Source organism: Bombyx mandarina, chromosome A1 (assembly GCF_030267445.1).
Source record: "Bombyx mandarina strain Sakado chromosome A1, ASM3026744v2".
Classification (NCBI taxonomy): domain Eukaryota; kingdom Metazoa; phylum Arthropoda; class Insecta; order Lepidoptera; family Bombycidae; genus Bombyx; species Bombyx mandarina.
In genome coordinates, this window is record NC_143234.1 from 1,376,756 (window position 1) to 1,386,982 (window position 10,227).

Here is a 10,227-nt window from a genome sequence, read left to right on the forward strand (position 1 = left end):
CGGCGGCGCGTCCATAGCGGGAGCGACAAATCCCTCCCGCTCCTGCGGGAAAAGCACCGAGACGATGTCCCGCAGCTGCTGAGGCTGGAGACGCTCCGTGATCGGGGGGGCCCATGGACGCATTTTATTGCGCACCATATGATAGGGCCGCCCCCACGGATCCTCATCCAGCGTCTCCAAGAGACCCTCCATGTGTTGGTTCTTGGCTCTTCTGATGGCCAGCTGCAATGCCCTCTGCGCGACGCGGAATGCGCCGCGCAGCCGGGCCTCTGCTGCCGCGAACGCAATCGGATCGTTGCACCGCGGCAGGCGGCGGCGGCGATGCCTGGCGCACTCGCGCCTCGCCCGAACGCACTCCACGCGGAGTTGCGCAATTTCGGGCGACCACCAGTACGCCTGGCGATTAGGAAGTCGAGGGCCGATCCGGGGCATCGACGCATCACAGATGCGACGCATCGTGTCCCGGAACCACCCTGCCTCTCCCTCGACCTCGACCGGGTGTGGACGCATGGGCGCCCACGCCGCCACCGTAGAGGCTTCCATCAGGAGCTCCTTATTCAGGCGCTTCAGTGCCCACTTGGGGAATGACCGGGACGCACCACGGGGGTGGTCCCCGTGGACGTCCGCGACTGTGGAGCGGGCGGAGAGATCAAACCGAATATATCGGTGATCTGACAGTGTCTCCGCCCCCTCCAAAACTCTCCAGTCGCGGATACGGCGCGCGATGGCCGGGCTTGCGAACGTAACGTCCACAATAGACTCGCCCTGCCACCGCACGCACGTCGCAACCGAACCTCTATTCAACAAACAGAGGCCGGCCGCGTTCGCCCACCTCTCCAGTAGCCTACCACGAGCGTCCGAGCGGGGGGAGCCTCATGCGACAGACTTCGCATTGAGATCCCCCGCGAGAATCACTGGACGGGGAGCGAGGCGGCGAGCAATCGCCCCGATCCCGCCCAGGAAATGCCCGAACTCGACAGTAGGCCTGTTCGGAGAGAAGTACGCCCCGATCACGACGGTCCCTTCCAACTGCACCGCGACGAACCCTAGGCCCCTGGTCACCATCGCCAGGGGGGGGATCGCCGCGTCTCTTCTTATGGCTATGGCCGCCAGGCCGCCATCGTCCCCGAACCAGCAATCATTTGCCGGGGGAACGAAATATGGCTCGGCGACCACAGCCACATCTATAGACCACTCCGCCATACTCTGAGACAGCATGTCCTGAGCTCTGGCGCAGTGGTTCAGGTTTCCTTGGAGGAAGCGATAGGTGCGGTCCATTACTGTTGGACCACATCCATCGCTCCCTCCCCTTCACCGCTGCCCCCACCCTCCGGCACCGGTGCCGCAGCGGGGATTACAGCGTTGGCCAGTGCTCCTCTGGCCAACTTTCTCCTCTGCCGGCGCTTTGACTTCCGGTGCCGGTTGCGTTCGGTGTTATCACCGGACGGGAGGCACGCCTTTCCTCCCGCCCGGTGGTTAGCCCCGCGCCCGGCCGCAGCGCACAGAGCGCAGTGCGGGGCGGCCGCGCAGGACGCCGCTTTATGGCCCGGCTGGCCGCAGCGGAAACACAGACCGCTGCGGTCAACCGAGCTAGTGCACCTGGCGAGACCGTGTCCGGTGCTAAAGCACCGGAGGCATCGCCAGGCGCGTGGTTCAAGCAGGCGCACGTGGGCCGCTATCCAGCCCACGCGCAGCCTGCCTGGATTCCCCGACGGTCCCCCGGGCGGAGGAGTAGCCAGGGAGGCAGCCGTCTCCAGCGGGCAACGCACCCACACCGAGCTGGCCCCGTTATAACCACGGCGCAGCTCACCCACGGTTACATTCTCCGGTGCACACTTGCCCTGGGTAGCGACGGCCGCTCTCACCTCATCCCTGGTGGTGCAGTCGTCCAGGCCGGTCACTCTTAATTCCGCCATTTTTACCGGCCTGTGCACCCGCACCTCCTCCTCAGGCAAGACCATACGGAGCTTCGCCGCCAGACGCTCCGCGATGCCGGGACTATCGGCACCGGGACACTCTAACAGCTTGGCCCCATTGGCCGTCTGCCTGCTGCGGAGGCCCTCCTCCGCCCCAATCTCGTCCAGGTTGACTGCTTCACGCGCCCGGGCCATCACATCATTATATGTGATGCCCTTGGCCTCAGCGGCAGGCAGTAAAGTTAGAACCACTGCCGCTGATCGCGGCGCCCGCGACGACTTCTTCCCTTTTTTTGTTTTTTTGTTTTTCTTGGCGGCTACAGGTGCTCGACCCTGTTGGGGTGCAGCCTGAACCGCCATGGCCACTGGCGCTCTACCCATTTGGGGAGCTGCCAGTGAGGCCTTTTTGGCACCCCGCCGGGCCACCACGTTCCACCCCTCGTCCATGTCTGACGGGGGCGGAGGCAGCGGACGGGACTGGGGTGCTTGTGATGGAGGCTTCGCGTTAGCGCCGCCCCCTCGCTTAGTTCGATCCCGTCCCGGGCCCGACCTGGTGGCCGGAGCCCGTACGGGAGCGGAACGGGTGGCCAAAGCACCCGTCACCGCCGGTTGCCTAACGTCGGCCGAAACAGTCACTCTCGCCTCGAGAGCCGCTAGCCTCCCGCCCAGCTTTTCTACTACAGCCTGGACGGTGCGGTTGATGACCTCGTCCAGGCTGAAGGTCTTCGGTTCTGGCGGAGCCAGCATCCGTGGCCCCGCGAGTGCTTGCTGCCGCGCGGCGGCGGTCGTCTCTCTAGAGCGCGGTGACGGGAGACGCGGACGCTCCTGTGCCGCACGCGGTGGTGGCAGCACAGGCCACTGATCACCAGTCAGCGCCGGGAGACGGGAGCTCCGAGGGGCTCCAGCGACCCAGGACGTCGCTGCTCCATCATCGGGCCGTTGCCGAGCTTGGAGCTGTGCTCGAAGTCTCGAATTCTCCGCCATCAGCTGTACCACCTGGTCATTGGCAGAAGCAACTGATGGCAGAACTTTCGAGACCTGCGAGACCACTTCTCGCAGTTTACGACCAGCGGCTTTGGTCTTGGTGCCATTGGCCGCGTATGATTTCACGGTCTTCATGGCCCTGTCTATGACCATGGCAGGATCCTGAAGGCCGCTCTCTTCTTCTTCTGTCGTCTGCCCATCCAACGAGGCGACAGACATTGACAATGATGATGGCGCCGGTGACGGCGCGCCCCTTTTCCGGGCGGGCCTCCCTCTAGGGGGCGGCATCTCCTCCGCAGCAGAGGCTGCATCGGAGACTACCAACACCTTTTCCGGCGGGGCATCTGCGCCAGAGGATGACGCTGGCTCCCCTACCCCCTCACGAGAGGAAGCTCGCCAAGACTTCCTCTTCCGCCTAATCTTCTTGGCGGTTGTCCCTTTCGGACCAGCCGCCTCGCCTTCGCTGACGAGCGCAGAGCGCGTCGAGCCAGCGCTGTCACACCTCGGTTCGACGGGTTTTCCGCTGCCCGTCGCACAGCCCCCTTCATCGTGGCATGCTTTGCCCCCCCCAGAATACGCGGGGCAGCATGCTCCCACCGAGGTGGAAGCACGGAGGGATTCTCCACCTAGGGTGGTACCCTCCTGGGGTAATTTTATTTTTAAGTTTGCCATCATTTTTTGGTCCTTTGTTATTTAACCAGGGGTCGGTCCCCTGGGACGGCCCTTACGACTGGACTCCCTCCAGCCACTCATCTCATCACCGGGCACGTCACAAGCTTAAGATTAGGGCATTTTTTATAGAGGTACACATCCTCGCGGCCCCTGCTAGGCAGCGGCCCCCGTCCCCTACTCGGTAGGGATTACGGTATGCTTCTACGAAGCCACGCCGGTAAACCGGTACCCCCCTCTGGAGGGCCTTCCCCTGTAGCCGCCAAGAGGCAGCCGGGGACATGGCAACCAGCGACCGGAAGGGAGTGCCCTCCGGTTCACTTCTCATCCACGTGGGGTCTACCATTACTGACAGACCCACACGTCTGACCACGACGTGGCCACGCCGGCGTACCGGTACCCTCCTCTGGAGGGCCTTCCCCTTTAGCAGTCAAAGAGCTGCCGGGGACATGGCCTAGCCTCCAAAAGGTCTCCAGAAGGGAGCCTTCTCCCGCTTCACGCACCCTTTGTCCAGCAAAGGTGGGAAAAGGGAACACCGTGTGCAGTCTTCTTAGTTCGCGGCACCCCTCTGCAGACAATGCTGCTCCACGGTATCGGGGTGCACACTTAAGCCCCACCGCCGCGACAAGGCGAGACCACGTTGTGTGGGGCCACGCTGGGTGTAGCGGAATTCAGCATGTAAATCTCTTTTTGAATAACTCTAATTAGCATTATATGCAAAAACTCTTTCAGAAAATAATTTAGCTGTTGATTACTCTTATCCAGATTTGCTCCTGTATGAGTACAGGTGAGTACAGTATGATAGTAAGTAAATATATATCCAGGTCAGCAATAACGAAAACCTTTAACAAAGATACTGATCTGAAAGAGAATTACATGCTTAGCGAAGTACGAGGTAGCTAGTACACTAACAGGCAAAGAAACCGCGTCAAGTACTATTTTTTCATTATCATAGATCATTGGTCCAATTAATACTCACTGGTGGTAGGACCTCTTGGGAGTCCGCGCGGGTAGGTACCACCACCCCGCCTATTTCCGCCGTGAAGCAGTAATGCGTTTCGGTTCGAAGGGTGGGGTAGCCGTTGTAACTATACTGAGACCTTAGAACTTATATCTCGAGGTGGATGGCGCATTTACGTTGTAGATGTCTATGGGCTCCAGTAACCACTTAACATCAGGTGGTCTGTGAGCTCGTCCATCCATCTAAGCAACTAAAAAAAAAAAAAAAATTTTTAGCAGAAAGTATCAAGCACTCATACCACCAGTTTGGACCAGATACACTCTACTCTCAACACTTCTGTGCACGTTGCTATCCACACAGACGAGTATAGGCAGGAGTGGCGCAGGACAATCCAGGAGAAAGTTATTAGAGGAAGCCACGATCCTCAGCATTGAGGATTATCGACGCCAGGAGGATCAAGCCCTCAAAAAAGTATAAGTCGTTGTGGCCTAAAGGATAAGACGTCCGGTATACTCGGATAGAGCGAAGCAACTGTGCCGGTGTTCGAATCCCGCAAACAGGTGCAAATTTTTTTAAAAGAATAACGTGTTTAACACAATTTCCACACTTGGCTTACACTATGAAGAATCGTGTACAGTACAAATTGTAATGCGCGTAATTACTTAACATTTGAGACGTTAGACCTCAAATGTCAAGGTGGGTGGCGGTATTTACACACAGCAAAGTCTACTTCATTAGCCGTATGCCCTTTAGTACTCATGGACTTCGTTAAGAGTCGACTCCTTGGAGACAATAAAAAGAAAATAAAAGGTTTATTTGACTCAGCAAAATATTTTAATAATATTATCGATTAAAGCCACTAATATTAAACCATATTTGGTACATTCATTAGTAATACTAATTAAGTTCGGCTCAATTACTCAGTAAGATCAATTAGTGATGCCTAATGAGGTGGGCTTATTATAATTATATCAAATTAAGTTAATATCACAGCAATAGTTTGAGTTATAAAGAACTTAATACAAATAGACACGGCAATAGTTTGAGTTATAATAATTAATAGTTAGCTAACGCAGATTTTCTATTTATAAGTAGCTTTACTTAAATAATTATTATTATTAGTAACTTAAGATTTAAGAATTAACTTCATGATTTATTGAGTCAATTTTAATTGATAATTTGAATTACGACTTTTTTTTTACGTAATTTATTATGTCCTAAAATACTGAATTTCCTAAATACTTTCCTGTACTTAGTACAAATAGCCTGCAGATGTCTATTAATTTTAGTGTTTCAGTGGTTCTTGTAATGTCTTTTGGATTTAATAATCCTATAAATAGAATCTAATATCCTAACTTAACACTTTAGTGATTTTAGAGATTTTAGTAGAGTTTCGTAGTCATTCAGATGACTCAGTTTCAAATGGTTTTTGATTTAGCGATACCCTTAATGAGCCTTCAGCTTAAGTGCAACAATGGCAATGCACTGCAAATGAGTTTTATAACCAAATCAGATTTCTTTCACACTTAAGGCACTTGTGTTGACATTTTGAGAGTCTGTCAATGTTTAATATCCAATGGAATCTGCTATGCAAACCAATAGGTAATGGAATCTGCTATGCGCACTAATAAAAATGTACATAAATTTTAATCAGCCTAAAAACCATACCGAAATTAGTGTAATCCTGACAACGAAATATGTCCCCAAGCAGACAGACCTGCTAGGCAATAATGTTTTTTATACGTCTGTCACTCCACAAGACAAACCGAGGCATTAATCTTACAGCGGTGACGTCGAGCAGAACGTTTCCATGGCTCCCATGTCCTAAAAATCACCAATTCTATTTGTATGATTCAAACGACTTTCGCTCTTATTCCACAGAACAGAAAGCACATATTTATTTACGCGAGAATCAAAAATCGAGCCTTATACACTATGAAGTATGAAGGTGCAGGTAATTTGGAATTTGAGTTATAGGTGTTTAGGCCGAGTATCGCTTGAGTATTTTTTTTTCTAAATTTGACAGATGGTATCGACCAATAAAATTTGTGACGTCATTATTAAGGTGTGTTTATATGGGTAGTTTTTAATTGGGACGTGTGTTATTCTGGTTTCTTAGTACAAAAAAAAGTTGCTCCTTCCTTAAGGTATTCTGATCTCAAGAAATACATGGTATTGAGAAGTTGCCCACTTTATGATTAGAGTCGGAAACTCAAAAATAAGGTCCAAAAATAAAGTTCGCGACTTAACCTCCATGCAAATGTTACCAATTAAATATTTGTTTTGTAATTTGATAAATTTAAATCAAAATCCTTGCGATTTCGGTGGCGCCATACAACTAATCACCTAAACATACATACTTGTTTAAACTAGCCCTTACAGTCTCCCAAAGATTTATTGTCTAATTTGTTAGAGGCGGACAATTCAAAACGAAAAAAATACAATTCATTTTCCTCTATGCCGTCGCAACGCAGTCCTTTGTAGCAAAAATCTCCCTTTGTATAACTGAATAATTGCAATTTCCTAGGAAGACTTTATGTATTCATCTGAAAAGTTATTCGTTTTTAGCTTACCGTGTACATTTCTATCGTTAGTTGCTATCAAGTGGCATAAATACGCATACTTTCGACTTGCAATGGTTGATAAAGATGTAAACCTTACAAACCTTGTAGGCATGTCATTGTCAGCGTCACCTTGAACCGTGAAGTCAAAGTACTTGTGAAACTTAGATTGTTCTTAAGAGAAACTGCTTCACGGGAGATATGCCCGAGCATATTTTGTATTCCATCGTTTCACATCTTTGTATTGCCAGAATAATATTAGGAAGGATTGAATAATAATGTACCATCGAGAGCTCACAAATCTCATCACGAATCTTACGTATAGTTCGAAGCGTAAATATTCGGTACAAAAGGTCTATTAATGATTCTTCGAGATGTTTAATACTACACATAAAATGTTTATCAATCAGGTTTCGGGGACAAATTGTGATCGAAATGCCCCTTGAACTTAATGGGAAAATCTCCAAATCAGCTACGCTCTCATCAGCTCAGTTCTGACGTATTGTATGCATCAGAGAGCTGGGCTTCAAAAGTCGTGGATTAAAACAGAGTGCCTGCAACAGGAATGCGAATGTTACGATGGATGCGTAAAGTAACAAGAATAGATATAATTAGAAATGTGTTTGTGGCGGGTAGCCATCATACAACGCAAGATAATTGACAGATGCCTGAATCTCGCTTACGTCATTTTCAAGATAAGCTTGCATATATACAAGTTCCGAACAACAACTTGATGAAGTTGTATGAATTTACGACAAAGGGAAGATCTTCCGCCGAGCGGGTGATATTGTTCGGCAGACCGACGGTCCGAATGTTGTTGTTCGGAACTTGTATATATGCAAGCTTATCTTGGAAATATCGTAAGCGAGATTCAGGCATCTGTCAATTATCTTGCGTTGTATGATGGCTACCCGCCACATGTTTATAGAAGGAATTCTGAATGTAGCACCAGTGACAGAAAATATAAATGTTGGAAGGCTATTTTTTGATGGGTATGCTAAGCGAAGAGAGGATGATCATGTATCCAAGAAGACCCTTGGTGTTAGAGTAGACAATATGAAGAAGTCATCTTAAACATATTAGAATGGATTTGGTGAAAGAGGATTTGCCATAGAAGACTGTAAGTGCAGAGAACACAATCTACCTGAACAGAGATGAGGATAAAAAAAGATAAAATGTCTATAACATATTATTAGGACGTTTTCATACATTACGCGGTTGAAAATATTGTTTCGATCTTACGTCGTCGTCACGTTTTGCTCACTTCACAGTGCGTAGGCATAGATGCAGCGATTTTCATGTGCACAAAAAAGTAACTATTCTCTAAAACTGTGTTGACGAATAATTTTAATAATCGCGCCCCTTTCGCCTAAAGCCGCCCCAGCGCCATGCAAGCGACAGGTCTAACAGCCAAAAAGCCTTTTGATTCTTAAACCCCGGCATAAAAGTATCATTGTTGTCATCCCCCACCCTGGCACAAAGCCTACCCCCTTTATTATACTTGCCATCCATCTTTTTAACGTGACGTCACCGTAAAGCCTATAAAACGCGTCATTATGCCTTCCCAATCTTGGTTTTATCATTCTTTATACACATTATGAGTATGGCCGATATGTTGATTAATGATGTTTTGAGTTCAATATATCGGGGACTTTTTTCCAATACATTTCTGAACAAATGATTCTCTATGGTGTGGGATGGGATAGGTAGAATGAGTAACTTTACATGAAAATATTTTACTGATGAGAGTATATTTTGTGAGCCCGTATAGATGAAGACCACTGCCACTTAATAGATAAAAGTGGTTTAACCATTTGATGTCAGGGTTGGCCAAGAGCTATTTTTTGTAAGCAGCTATTGTTTGATGAACCCGTCATCTCGTTTTCACCATCTTCATCGTTCTTCTCGTTTCCATCTTCTTCCTCTATTCTATCAATGAGTGATGTTTTATGGACGCTATGACATGTACTTCTTCAAAAAAGGTAGGAGGAGAGTCCTGACCGGTAGATGGTGACTTAACTGTGCCCGCAGCATTACATACGTATGTGAGTGACATTCACCACTGACCATGAAATGGACCATATGCTCATCTATTTACAATCTACATAGTCAAATATAAACATTAAAATTAACTTACTTATATACTACGTAAGTGTAAGTAAACTGACGACATATTTCAATTCGTGTAATGATTAACTCTGACATGTTGTCAGGTCGCGTAAGTTATCTATATAATAATAAGTGAAGCAAAAACTTTGTATCCCTTTTTACGAAATTTGCGCGGACGGAGGAGTATGAAATTTTCCACACTTATAGAGAATATAGAGAAGAAGTGCACAATGCTAATATTTTTTTTTAAATAATGCATAAAAGATACATTAAATCAATAAAGAAAGCATTACACACACTACATACCATGTATTTGACGCGCACACGCATGTATACTATTTATTGTCAAACTTTTGTTCTTGACGTCTTTGGTCAAATTGAGAATAGATTAAATATTGTTTGTCTTTATTAATATTTTTTATAGAGTTGTCTTGGCGAAATTTGTGATTATATAAGTATAAAATACAATCATAATAGTGTACAAACTCACAATTCCAATAAATTATACTCGAATTTCGACTACTGCGGGACCAGTAGTTATCTGAATTCTGTCTGTTTTTGCTGGGAAGTAATCTTCAGGTTGTATCGTATATGATCATGATTGTTATCTGAATACGTTTAATACTTGGTGATATCCTCGGTAAGGTGACCACAGTAAATATAACACTAATATTCATAAAAACAATATTCGATACGTTAAAATTGTGTCAAAAAACATTCAAAACACCGTTTTCGATAATGCAACGTAATCTTCGCAACTTAAGAGCGGCCATAACATAAAAAAATAATACACAGAATTTTCAAGTCAATAATTCATTTAATTCAATGATCTTTGCTAAAATAATTTCGGAAAATCAAATCCGTATTCTCACTGAAACCCTGGCAAATAATTGGGAATCAAAACGGGTAGTTTCGTGAAAATGGCCATCGGTCTACTCCAAAAGGCACAAACAGCGTGATGAAACCAGATAAAGAGTGGAAGGGTGTGTTAAAACCTTCATTAAATTCTCCAACTTCCTCGTCTGAA